This window comes from Amia ocellicauda, chromosome 2 (assembly GCF_036373705.1).
Source record: "Amia ocellicauda isolate fAmiCal2 chromosome 2, fAmiCal2.hap1, whole genome shotgun sequence".
Lineage (NCBI taxonomy): Eukaryota > Metazoa > Chordata > Actinopteri > Amiiformes > Amiidae > Amia > Amia ocellicauda.
In genome coordinates this window covers 57,544,579-57,559,607 of record NC_089851.1, presented here as the reverse complement: position 1 = coordinate 57,559,607, position 15,029 = coordinate 57,544,579, and positions in this window count along the sequence as shown.

Below are 15,029 nucleotides of genomic sequence, written 5' to 3'. Positions count from 1 at the left end.
CTTGGCATGCTCTCCACCAGTCTTTCACATCGCTGTTGGGTGACTTTATGCCACTCCTGGCGCACAAATTCAAGCAACTCGGCTTTGATTGATGGCTTGTGACCATCCATCTTCCATCCATCACATTCCAGAGGTTTTCAATGGGGTTCAGGTCTGGAGATTGGGCTGGCCATAACAGGGTCTTGATCTGGTGGTCCTCCATCCACACCTTGATTGACCTGGCAGTGTGGCATGGAGCATTGTCCTGCTGGAAAAAACAATCCTCAGATTTGGGGAACACAGCAGAAGGATCAGAGCAGAAGGAAGCAAGTTTTCATTCAGGACAACCTTGTACATGGCTTGATTCATGCGTCCTTCACAAAGACAAATCTGCCCGATTCCAGCCTTGCTGAAGCATCCCCAGATTATCACTGATCCTTCACCAAATTCCACAGTGGGTGCGAGACATTGTGGCTTGTAGGCCTCTCCAGGTCTCCGTCTAACCATTAGATGACCAGGTGTTGGGCAAAGATGAAAATTTGACTCATCAGAGAAGATGACCTTACTCCAGTCCTCTACGGTCCAAACCTTATGGTCTTTTGCAAACCTCAGCCTGGCTCTTCTTTGCTTCTCGCTTTTTTCTAGCTTTGCAAGACTTCAGCCCTGCCCCTAGGAGCCTGTTTCGAACCATCCTCGCAGTGCACTTCACCCCAGCTGTCGTTTGCCATTCTTTTTGTAGGTCACTTGATGTCATCCTACGGTTGTTGAGTGACATTCCAATGAGTTGGCGGTCATCCCGGTCAGTGGAGAGTCGTTTTTGTCTTCTGCTGGTAGCTTTGTAGCTTTGTTGTCCCCAATGTCTGCTGCTTGACCTTGTTCTTATGAACCGCCATCTTTGACATTTTAAGAATGGAAGCAACGCTCACTGTATCCCTCTGCCAGTAAAGCCAGAATTGAAACCTAATTTTCTCAAAACTTTCCTTTTCAACTCTTTTGGCATGGTCAATAGTTATTTTCTGATTCCAATTACTTTTGAGGTTCTACTAGCACTGTTTTTCCCATCCAGCTGGTGCTAATGCAAGAGGATAGTGATATACTTTTCCTCCTTAAATATGATTTGGTTCAGGTGATCACCTAATTAGTACCTCATTGAGTAGAATGAGGTGTGTCTGTGTTGGAATTCAACAGACACTGGCATGGAATGACTGCCATACATGTCGAGATGCTGATTTAAGAAAAATGTGCAGTGGTCTCTTAATTCTTTCCAGAGCTGTATAAAATAATGAGGACCTAGTAGGGCAGCATGATGGCATGGTGGTTAGCACTGCTGCCTCACTGGTACAGGGGTCTGGGGTTTGAGTCCTGGCTTGGGGGCTTGTCTGTCTGGAGTTCACATGATCTACCTCTGTCTGTGTGGGTTTCCTATGGGCACTTCAGTTACCAGTTCTGTGAGAAGAGTGCAAATCTAAACAAACAAGAAGGTTCTTGAGTTTCAACTTCACTGCTGCAACTGGTCTGTAATTCTGTGAGGCAAGAATGATAAAAAAAAATCTGTAACCTTTGTAAGGTATGCATATTCCATGTTTTTACTGGTAATGGATTTTATGTAATTACAGTCACTGACTCCCTCAGCTGTGCTTGGGTGGCCTTCTTCTCCTCAGTCCTCATCCTCCTCAATCTCTCTGCAGAATTTGACACTGTCGATCACTCCATCCTCCTCTCCTGCCTCGCTGACCTTGGAATCTCTGAACTGCTCGCACCTGGTTCTACTCCTACCTCAGCGACGGGACCTACCAAGTGACATGGCGAGGTTCCTCATCCACCCCCCAACCTCTCCTCACAGGTGTAACCCAAGGCTCCATTCTGGGTCCCCTCTTGTCCTCTCTCTACACTCACTCCCTGGGCCCCCTCATTGCATCCCATGGTTTCTCTTACCATTTTTACACCGATGATGCCCAGATCTTCCTGTCTTTTCCCTCCTCCGACATTCTCATCCCCTCTTGCATCTCGTCTGCTATCTCTGCCTGGATGCACTCACACCACCTCAAGCTCAACCTCTCCAAATCTTTTTTACATTCCGTTAATTCCTTTAGAAATCAGGATAAATTGGGTAAAACCAGAAAAGCATCTAATTAATTCTCATTCAGGAGTCAACATAAAAAACAGAAAAGAAACAGAAAACCATCCTGAGGTTCTGTGACACCGAAGAAGGTTTCCTACTGTTCACAGAGAAAGGGGAGCAATTGCTTGCCCCAGTGGAGGACCTTCTACGGTAGATGGGATTGAAGACTGTGGAGGAGATCGAACAGCTTCTCCCTGTAGTAGCAGACATAACTATCAAAAGTAAAAAAAAAAATGCAATCAATCTATTGCAATTAGCAATGAGGAGTAGCATTTAGTGCTATTGTTTGGCTCCAAACCAGAAGCCTATTGGATGATGTGTTATTTTAAATAAGTATGTATAATATAAAAATAGTAACAGACTGATTTGTTTTTTTGTATACGCATATTTTACTGTTTTAGTTTTTAATTTACTTTTTTTTAACTAAGTTAATTACATGCAATTAAATGTGTGTGTATATATATGTTTCCAATTTTGTTTACTTTTTAACAAAATTAAAGTGTTCCGAAGCCCAACCCTGCAGCAACACCAGTCTATCACAAGGCAACTCTAATTATCTCTAATTAAGGACACAAGTCTAACACAGGGTAACTCTAATTCTAATGTTTGTTATATTCCTTTTTGATAATTTTCAAGATAAGAAAATGTACAAACAAATGATATATGCCAATATTCAGTAAATAATTATCCATTAAGTTTAATCTGAGGATTTTTACAGCTTTCCTTCTACCCCCAAAATTCCAACTCCTGTTACAACTTTGGTAGAAACATAGTATACATACCAGGCAATTAATTCCCTATATTATCCTTATCTAATAGCCTTAGCTTATTTTCCTTAAACACCTTTTTCAAATCGTTTAACGTTTCGATTATTTTCAAAAACTACTACTAGTAGCTTACTACTGTTAACAATAACTTACATGTACTTATAGTAACTTACATACTGTAGCATTGGGGGGGCATTTTATTGGTTATTATGAATTATTATTTATTATTTTGTATTGTAAGGATAAGGGTGTCTGCCAAGAGATAAATAATAATAATAATTTAATTATTGAAACAGCGATACACAGCAGACCGACACTGTACACACTGCCGGTTTTTCTGCCGCTCACGCTTGGCTGCCTGAAGAGCTGGAGTCTCTGGCCTGCGCCCCCTCCTCCCCTGTCTGCTGGCCAGGAGCCGTAAGTGTCCATCCTCATTTCTGATGCCAATGTAGTATTTTCAGCGGGGGAAAACAAGTAGCCCACAAATCGCTTGCTTACTTGCTGCTAGATTTATTGAAGAAAAAAACTACGCGCCTCTTGCCCAGTAGAAGTTCACACAGTTCCAGGTGTTGCTCCGCACACGTGGTCACCAACTCTAAAACCCCTGCACACACCCTAATAAACCCCAGCTACCTTACCTAAATTAGCATAACACATTTTTAAATAAATTAAACTGAGCACTTTATCTCCGTTGTTACACATACATAGTATTAATAATTATACTGTTCTTACCATATGTAAATCCTGCAATAAATCATTCCCCAGCGTGAAGTAATTTTCACAAAACGAAATCCAAATATAAATTTTTGCTAGTCATTAGATGTGCCCAGCAAATGTAGTCTGTAACTCTAAGTTAAAACTTTAATAACACTCATGTATTACAATCAAACTTGAAAAATAGGGCATCCAAAACAGGAATGTCACAAAATGTTGTATCACTATATTAAAATAATATCATATGAAAGCTGTTGGGACTGAGGGACGGAAGCTCAGTTCGTTAGCTTTGCCCCTCATATTAGGAATTGGGGGTGCACAAAATGTACTAATTTATGTTTAATCTTAATTGTAAACTACTGTAAATAAATGAATAAACATATCAAGTTTATTGTGGATCATAATAAACTCTGCCTATGATTCTACTCCAGTTACTAAGCTGGTTACTTTTTCATACTATTACTGATGCTGCCCTGCTAAAATGTATTTATATAGCGACTGTTATACTAAAGGCCACGATGAAACACTATGAAATTTCCATGAACTCCGATTTCATGCGATTTCAAGCAATGGAGCAAAGTCCTATTACGACATCACTGGGAACCTTGAACAGCAGTGAAGAACCCAGTCTTGATGCACAGAGGATAAATGTATTTATTTAACATGCCAGACCTGGAAGGGCCTGACATGGAAGCTCTCCACCTCAGAAGAGTCTCTTTCTCTGAACAGCAGAAGTTAACAGCTTTTTATACATTTCATGACATGTGGGTTTGTGGGCAGGGACAGTCACAGGTTTCCCGAAGTGTTATCTTGAGGTCAGGTTTCTGAATGTTTGTGGTTGTCTTCCTGGGGGGAGGTGTAGGAATGTGGAAACCAGATGGCTTCCTTTGATCTACTGGCAGAGGTCTGGTCTCATAGTTCTCAAAGCAACTGTTGATCAATAATGATGAGGTGACCTCTCCAGCCACAGATTAGCCACAGAAATCTTGAAGGAGATGCTGGGAGTGTCAGAACAGCCTTGCTAAAATTTGCTTGCTTGACAATTAATACAATTGGCTCTGTTGACATGTTTTTCAATCATTAATATAAAACATTATACAGTTTATACAAAACATTAATACCGGCTCTTCAAAAAGTTTTACATTTATATTTATAAATGTTATTTTGTATACTGGTAAGTTAGCCTTGATTGGTCTTTGTTCACATATTTTTCTTTTTAAGCTGTCAAAAGCAAAATATTCCATACCTCTGTTTTGGATAGCGTACAGTTGCTAATAATAATACAAACCATACATTTCATTACAATAACACACACATATATATTAAGGCTGTCAGTCCATTCAAATATTTGATCGGTTAATCAATGGGCAATTGCTGATTAATCGGGCACTTATTAAAATAAAAACAACGCTGTAACATTAATGGTAAAATATATATATATATAGGAATATATATTTAAAAAACACCAAATCATTATAATAAGCAAACTAAATTATAATTGCTACAGCAAATGGGTGCTCACAAATTATACTGTAAACTACACTGCTCTTGTAAGAAAAGCATTGCATGCAAATGAAACAGAAAACCTTTCCTTGTCTTCAATATTTCCTTACAAATTGAGTTTGAATCCAAAGTTTAGTTTCCCATTAGCGGCTTGTGACCCTGTAGTTTGTGTGCTGATACTGTACACGTGATGTGATCTTTTGCATGATTTGCCTTTATAATTTAACTCTAGAAGTGCACGGCTGGTCAGTTTGACTGATTTAATTTGAATTACTATGTGTTCCTGAATACACTATGGATACCAATTCCTGACTTTTCCTAAATATATGTATTAAATATGCCTACAGCATTTTAGCTGCATAAACGCAAATAAAGTTTTTTATTTGATCATTATTATACTATAGTTTTGGCTCTTGTAGGTAGTTTGAAATGTCGGTGCTTCTAGTGTGTACTGTATAATAGCCAGTCATTATAATAGACATTTTTAATTTGTTTAAATCTGCTTGATAAATAATCTTTCAAGAACTATACTGTGATGATTATATATATATATATATATATATATATATATATATATATATATATATATATATACTGTAATTTATGTTGTTGTAACTTACCATTACATATAGTGTGCCTTCCAGATGTATGCATACCCCTGATTCAATGTAACAAAAATAGTTTTAGCAAAGAAAAGAGAACAATGTTGTTTTTTGTTTGTTTTTGTTTTGTTTAAATACATGCACACATGAAACAATCTAGGACTATCAGTGTTAGATATCGCAAAAATATTAAAGTACAAGTTTTGAACAAATATGCAAATATGTTTTTGCGAAGTACAGTACTGAAACTAGTATTGCTTTCATTAATTTCTGCAACAAATACTGAGTGTACACTTGCATAGATGTGAGTGAAGCCATCTTCTTTTTGCCAATGTACAGCATGGCAGACATATTTACACTCTTGATCTTGCTTTTCTCTTTCAAAACTCAAAACTTCACCATGTAGTCTCGCTCCCAAACAACCTTTATATAGCATGCAATTGCATCACGATTTAATCTGTATTCACCTGATTAAATCATGCAATTTCATGCATTCGGATTTCATGAAATCCAACGAAATTGAACACATTCGGATTCCATGGAAATTTCATAGTGTATCGCAAAGCTCTTTACAAGAAAATATAGTTAATTAAATATTAAAACTACAATTAAGTAGTACAACAAATACTGTAGGACACTGTTGTATACCACACTAAACTTTTATACTATGGTATACTGAATAATGTGTGACATACGATAGTACACTGTTATACTATAGTATACTCTTGTTACGTGATATACTATAGTATCTTGTAATGTACTATAGTGCCTCCTACGGTACTTAGACAAATATTGAACTACCCTGTTGTATACTATAGTTTACTGTAGTACCTTGTGATGTACTATAGTACTTAATATATTACATGTACACTGAAACATACTGCTTACTGTACTTCCACAATGTTTCTCATGGAACTTTAGCATTCTAGTTATAAATAATATCATCATTATTATTATGCTTTTACTTTGTATTGCCTACAGGTCTTACACATACTAGTACAGACTGTTACCGAGGGTCTGGTGGAGAGAAAATGGCCACCTATTCCTTAAGAAAATCATATTAATAAATATATCTTCACTTCAGACATTTGTGACATTGCTATATTTAAAACAATTTATACAAATAACAGAATTAAGATAAAATTGTGGTGCAGTTCCACTTAAAGTTTAAGCAAAACTTATTTTAGCAAATACATTGTTTATTCATTACTTGAATCGCTTCACATTACATAAATAAATGAATAAATGTAGTAGTGTTGACATAAATAAATGTCCATTTGAACAAGTATTTATGTATTAATGTATTGATTATTTTCACTGTATTTATTTTTAATTAAAATTTTAAACAAATTCGCAGTGAAAATAATAAATAAATGTTGAAATAAATAAATACATGTTCTAATAAATACATGGAGATTTATTTATTATTGTATTTAATTCAAAATCTGTTTATTTATCCATCTATTTATTTCCACATTAATTCATGTATTTATTATTTTCTCCATGTATTTATTTTTAATTTTGTCATGGATAGTATGGAGGATAATTTGTGCCAAAATGTAAAAAAAAAAAAAAAAACAATGTATAAATAAATAAATAAATATGTAGATAGTAAAGACGTTAATTCCGTTCGGAACTTAAAATGGTGTCCAGACTGTTCCTATTGCACAGACCTCCTGATGTGCCTTGTCCTAATGGATAATTTCTGTAATGGATAATTTAATCACTGGATCTATAGAGTTGAACATAAGACAACATACGGACATACGGACATACTCGGTCAGGCGCAATAGTAAAAACTAATTGGAGCTATTTGCTCCTTAGTGATATACTTTGCTTTTCCAGCTGTAAATATATATAACGCATACATCAGAAATCAACGTGATAACTATATGAAACACCAGGTATGCAACTAAATAAGCTTGAGAAGGTAAATGGAAAAATGGAGAGCAGCAGCAATCTAAAGCTACTTAAATGGTTAGATTGTGTTTTAAAGTACACAAAATGAAACTTAGAGAATAAAGTGTTTACTACTATATTATGATATTAGAAGTATTGATGGTACTACTAATGTAATTAAATTGATACATTTCAATCAAATAAGTGTAGTTGGTTTATTGAGATTGAAATGGCTTGTTCCTTAAAATATTAGACCACAAGAGGGGGAACTTGACCTTGAATACTCTACTTACCAAAACCTTTAAGCAACAATTGTTGTCAACATGTGTCTTCATCTGATTCATATTTTTATGAGTCTGAAGCCATACATTTCTCGACTCCAAGCACCTGGAAGCCTCAAAAGTTGGGGGCCAAGCAACGAAGTTGCTGGAACCCTATTGTTATTGTTAGGATTATTATTTTTCCGCAGTATCTTTTCAAAAGCCTATAAAAACCAACGCTTGATGAAAACTCATGAAACTTCATACAGTGATAGATGGCTATGTAGTACTATGCCATATTCAATATGGAGGCCATATGTCACATGGTCTGGTGGCCATAGTGGCTTAAGTGACACATTTTGGAAAATATACAAAAATCTTCTTCTCCGAAACCGCAGACGGGACAGATGTGAAACTTGGTGTGTGATGTTATGTTATGGCCTAAATTCAGATTTGTTCAAAACAAGTCAATAAGTCATATGGTTTGGCAGCCATATTGGATTGGCCAAGAATCTTCAAAGATCTTCATCTCTGAAATGGTTGGTCTGATTGATATGAAATTTTGTACACGTGACCTTGGCTAGATCCTCTATCAGATTTGTTCAAGGCAAGTTGATTGAGAAAACAAAATGGCCGCCATGAGCCAATCAAATTTCAGAGATGGTCAAGTTGCAAATAAATGCATATGGTGCAGTATGGAACTATGTTAGAATGTATTGGACTGATTGTTACTTGACAGAATTGATCCCATAAGCAATGTGGTGGTCACTGGTCATTATTATTATTATTATACTTATTTTTTCTTCTCTTCCACCAGAATATGTTCAAATGCCTATAACTTTTGAACCGCAGTCTAAAAAGTCACCAGACTTTGAATGGATGTAGGGGTCTATGGCATGGTCACTAGATCGCAAAATGGCGGCATAATGTCACATGGTTTGGTAGCCATCTTGATTGTAGTCCAGGCAAAAAATTACAGTTTTCAAACATAGTTTTCTCAGGAATGGGAAAGATATTGTACATATTGCGCTTATGAGTAGTAATGATGGCACTTTATGTCAAAGTGTCAGGTGGCCCCACCCCTACCCAGAAGCCCCATGGGCTGGGAAGCCCCGCCTTACCCAGAAGCCCCACGGGCCAGGAAGCCCCTCCTTACCCAGAAGCCCCACGGGCCAGGAAGCCCCTCCTTACCCTGTACCCTTTGATCCTCTCCAGTCAGCCAACTTGTTAGGATACAGGTTTTACCCTTTGACCCTCTCCTGTCAGCCATCTTGTTTGGATGACCGTAATCTTGTTAGGATGACAGCCATCTTGTTTGGATGACCTCCATCTTGTTAGGATGACAGGCATTTTGGAAAGGGCACAGGTCATCTTGACAAGTGTTTACTGCCATCTCACCCTGATGGTGTATGTGTGTGTGTGTGTGTGTGTAATGTTTAATAGTTTAAACTTATTATTATTTGTGTTAGGTTATGTTTTATGATTAGGTTTGTTATGATAAGTTGTTAGCAAAATAAAATACATTAAAATAAAAAGAGAACAACAACATAAAGTTTTAATAAAAAAGTATTTTAAACTGTGTTTAGTGATGTGCGTGTTATGATTTTAGGTTATATATTTTATGATTATTTTTGGGGTGGTACAGTGTTGGAAAAATAAAAGAGAAAGAAAAGGTATAGACATTCAAAATATGAGACTCAGTAAAATATATTTCAATGTCAATATTTTATTGTGACAGCTCTAAAAATGACAACAAGGCATCAAGTCAGATGTAGACAGTGAGATTAGATACTGATTCGGGTGACCAATGATCCCGCTTCCCCAACACCTACAGCAGCCAGGAAGAAACAACTGAACTGTACTGCACTAGCTACTCCCTCTACTTGTTTATTGGCCAGGGCAGTGACACTATTCTGTCTAGCACAGTGTAGAAATTGGGTTTGGTCATGATAGGGATAGTATTTCCAAAAGAACTGTGCAGAACTTTTTGGACAGATGTAAAAGCAGATTCACCAGGATGTGTCTCTTTATACAGCATTCTCTTGAGCACATTGGGGAGGGACGCCACTGTTTTTTCAACATCAGCAACTAGTGATTTCACATCAGAATTACCAGTATCATACAAATCACCAAACTTGTGAGCTATTAGAGTGAGGATGACATCTTCAAACATAGATTCCTCAAACATACGTAAACATAATTCCAGGGGCCCCGGGGGTTTCTTTCTCTGAAAAAATATAGGAATTAATATAATGTCTTATTGCACAGAAAAGCAGAGCAGACACAAACAGTATTTTATTTATGTTTGTAAAACACTTGATAAGCCTTGTTTTTTATAACCTTCTCAACTATTTGCATTACTTTCTCATCCACACTTTCTAACAAGTCACTAAACCATCTTGAAGGTAGAGTGCATGTTTCAGAGAAAAGCACGCAGTAAGACAGCCCGCTACTGTAAAAAGAGGTAAGCAGACAAATAGCACAGTTAACCCCACTCCGAGTGTGCATAAAGAGATAGACAGGTCAGGTGAACAAATACCCTGTACAGGCATTCAGACCTCTGATGATTCTAGGGCCCTGTTGTTTAGTAAAATATGTCACATTTGTTGGCAACTGGTAGAAGATTTACACACAGCTCATAGAAAAATACATGTTTTGACAAATGTGTTAAAACAAAAAGGGTATAACATCGAGTTTGCTGAATCGTCACACTGTGAGTGAAAACCGCAATTAACAAATAATGAAACAAGTAAGACACAAAGACACTCGGTCTGCACGTATCACGGCAGTACTGATAAAGAATATTAATGTAGCCAAAAGAATGCTGCGTAGGCTTAAATCTAGAATGGATGTGTCACAATTAGCAGGATCACAGACACCATTACAGCACAGTGGCGGTTGATGACCACCCAGCAAACTTGGAAATTCAGGAATATATTGATTTGATTGTGTCTGATGAATTAGCATTAGAAGCTGATAATAATAACCAACCAGACTTGGAAATTCAGGAATATATAGATTTGCACGTGTCTGATGGGTAAGCATTAGAAGCGAATAATAATGATAATCAGATTGGGGGTGGTGATGTAGCAATGTTAGAGGTGAATAATGAAAATGCTGAACAAATGGCTGAGGGTGGTGATGGCGGGGACCCGCCTCGGGTGTTTTTGGAGCGTATTCGTCACTATGACCGGGAACTTAACAGGTTCCGGGGAATGGAGTTTTATGAAGAATTCAGGTTTGTGAATCTGGATCTGGTAGAATCGTACTGGTGCTGTGCAAGGGCTGTTAAATGAAATATCACACAATGTGGGTCCTAATGCTTTTGTACAGCTTAGACTGAGCTCGGGGTCATTAAATAATGCTTTCTGTTAGAGGAGGCAACATTTGGGGGAGCTGGATGAAACAGATTTCCTAGAGAGCATAGCTAATTTACTGCAAAGTCACACCGAAATCCTAATATGCAAGGTGGGGTACGGAGACGTATAAAAGGTATTTTGTTTTGCAAGATAATAGACAAGAAAAGGGCATGCCTCACTGATTTCAAAAACCAAGGTAACAATTTATGTTTTGCCGCCAGTGTGTACCGCCTGTGGAAAGGGAAAGAATGCACAGATGTTTGTTTTACTTCACAAACAGCATTACAACGGGGTTTTAAACATCAGAACATTTATAGGTGTTAACTATTTCTGTGATTATTGCCACGCAGTATATGGGCATAAAAATAGTCACACGTGTCGGAATTTGTGCAGAGCGTGTTTTGACCCCCACTGTTTTGAGGTTAAAGAGACCATCACCAGATGCGATGTATGTAAAATATTCTGTAGAGGTGGTGTCTGTCTCAGGAAACACAAGGCTAAAGCTGCCACCAAAGAGATTCAGTGTGTTCAACACTTTTACTGTACAGAGTGCCGGACTTTTCTCCCAATAATGCACACTTGTGAAGAAAAGCTCTTTCCGCGCTGTAAAAGTGTTATCCAGACACCTGACAATCATGTATGCTACATGAGCGTAATAAACATCCCCAAACAATCGGAAAAATACATTTTCTTTGATTTTGAATGCATGCAAGAAACAGGACACACATCCCAAATTATGTTTATATAATATGCGAGGGCTTTGAAGATTTACAAAATTACTTTGGGCTCGCAAAAGTCAAAGTTTACCCTCCTAGAAGGTTGTTTTTCCCTGTGCTACCGACCAGAGTTGGTAAAAAACTGTTCTTTACACTCTGTCGGACGTGCGCTGACACCCAGCAGGGCTCCCCCTGAACAAACAGCGACGAGCAGAGAGCGCTTACCGGTGTCTGGTGCATGCCAGAGCTGCTGGCTGCTGTAGATAAGGATTACAGAATAGCAGAATTATACGAGATCTGGCACTTTAAGCACTCGACCAACACGTTGTTTAGTGAATATATTAAAACGCATTTAAAAGGCAAACAAGAAGCTTCAGGCTACCCCCAGTGGTGCAAAAATGACACAGACCGTGAACACTACATCAGAGAGTAACATGACAGAGAGGGGGTACACTTGGACCATTACAACATTACTAAGAATCCGGCCAAAAGACAGATTTCAAAACTGTTTTTGAATTCTTTATGGGGAAAATTTGGACAACGACCAGATTTACAAAACACCAGTATTGTGAGAGACCCCAACGAATTATTTAAATACGTGTTTGCCCCATACCACGAGGTCCCGTCTTGTGATTTTATTGATGATGACGATGATTTTATGTGCCTGTGTCACCTGGAAACGGGGAAAAGAGCACTACACACAGCTTTCAAATGTAAATATTTGTATTGCCAGTTTCACCACCGCCTATGCTAGGTTAGAACTGTACTCTCTTCTGGATTCATTACAAGGTCGTTGTTTGTATTATGACACTGATTCAATCATTTATGTAAGCAGGCCAGGACAGTGGGACCCCAAGTTAGGAGATTATCTGGGTCAATTGACAAGTGAGCTGCCTCCGGATCAGCACATTACAGAGTTTGTTGCAACAGGACCTAAATCCTATGGAAATAAGCTCTCAGGAGGGAAAGCCTGTATCAAGGTAAAGGTATCACATTAAATGTGGCTAATAGTGAGAAAATTAATGTCGATAGCCTAAAAGATTTGATACTTGACTATGCGGATAAGTAGGCTGGTGCAAATGGTGAAATAAAAGACATTGCACTGCGGCAACCGGGGATAGTACGTGTTAAACGTGACTGGCACTTTGAGATGAGAACACTGTAAAAGACCGAGAGATAAATTACAGATTACAACGTTAGCTCGACAGATGTATCCAAGCAAATCTCAATATTTTTTGGAAGCTTTTGAAGATGCCACCAAGAAGTATTTCGGATACTTATTTGTCGATGTCATGTCAAAGACCCCTGATGAATACCGTTTAAGGACGGGTCTTTTCCCCCCTGACATCCCGGTGGTTTATGTGTTTAAAAAACAAAGAAAGTAAAAGCCGCTGGTTTTCCAGCGTTGAGCACATTTGCTGTCTGTGACTCTGGCTGTCAGTATGTCACTGCGTATGAAGAGAAAACTGGCTCTCCTGCAGCTGCTGGTTAAAGCCAAGCCGCAACAAGGCCATTCTGTGCGCCGCTGGAAGCGACCTGGTACAGGCCGTGTCAGAAATCGCTCTAAATACACTGAAAGGAAACATCCGCTTGAGCGCTAAACAATTTCAGAAACTCAAGAAAAGTGGCCACATTATAAAAACACTTAGTAAAAAGACAGTGTCTGTTAAGAGAAAGAGAAATCTATTGAATCAGCCCCGCCTTACCCAGAAGCCCCATGGGCCAGGAAGCCCCTCCTTACCCAGAAGCCCCACGGGCCAGGAAGCCCCTCCTTACCCTGTACCCTTTGATCCTCTCCAGTCAGCCAACTTGTTAGGATACAGGTTTTACCCTTTGACCCTCTCCTGTCAGCCATCTTGTTTGGATGACCGTAATCTTGTTAGGATGACAGCCATCTTGTTTGGATGACCTCCATCTTGTTAGGATGACAGGCATTTTGGAAAGGGCACAGGTCATCTTGACAAGTGTTTACTGCCATCTCACCCTGATGGTGTATGTGTGTGTGTGTGTGTGTGTAATGTTTAATAGTTTAAACTTATTATTATTTGTGTTAGGTTATGTTTTATGATTAGGTTTGTTATGATAAGTTGTTAGCAAAATAAAATACATTAAAATAAAAAGAGAACAACAACATAAAGTTTTAATAAAAAAGTATTTTAAACTGTGTTTAGTGATGTGCGTGTTATGATTTTAGGTTATATATTTTATGATTATTTTTGGGGTGGTACAGTGTTGGAAAAATAAAAGAGAAAGAAAAGGTATAGACATTCAAAATATGAGACTCAGTAAAATATATTTCAATGTCAATATTTTATTGTGACAGCTCTAAAAATGACAACAAGGCATCAAGTCAGATGTAGACAGTGAGATTAGATACTGATTCGGGTGACCAATGATCCCGCTTCCCCAACACCTACAGCAGCCAGGAAGAAACAACTGAACTGTACTGCACTAGCTACTCCCTCTACTTGTTTATTGGCCAGGGCAGTGACACTATTCTGTCTAGCACAGTGTAGAAATTGGGTTTGGTCATGATAGGGATAGTATTTCCAAAAGAACTGTGCAGAACTTTTTGGACAGATGTAAAAGCAGATTCACCAGGATGTGTCTCTTTATACAGCATTCTCTTGAGCACATTGGGGAGGGACGCCACTGTTTTTTCAACATCAGCAACTAGTGATTTCACATCAGAATTACCAGTATCATACAAATCACCAAACTTGTGAGCTATTAGAGTGAGGATGACATCTTCAAACATAGATTCCTCAAACATACGTAAACATAATTCCAGGGGCCCCGGGGGTTTCTTTCTCTGAAAAAATATAGGAATTAATATAATGTCTTATTGCACAGAAAAGCAGAGCAGACACAAACAGTATTTTATTTATGTTTGTAAAACACTTGATAAGCCTTGTTTTTTATAACCTTCTCAACTATTTGCATTACTTTCTCATCCACACTTTCTAACAAGTCACTAAACCATCTTGAAGGTAGAGTGCATGTTTCAGAGAAAAGCACGCAGTAAGACAGCCCGCTACTGTAAAAAGAGGTAAGCAGACAAATAGCACAGTTAACCCCACTCCGAGTGTGCATAAAGAGATAGACAGG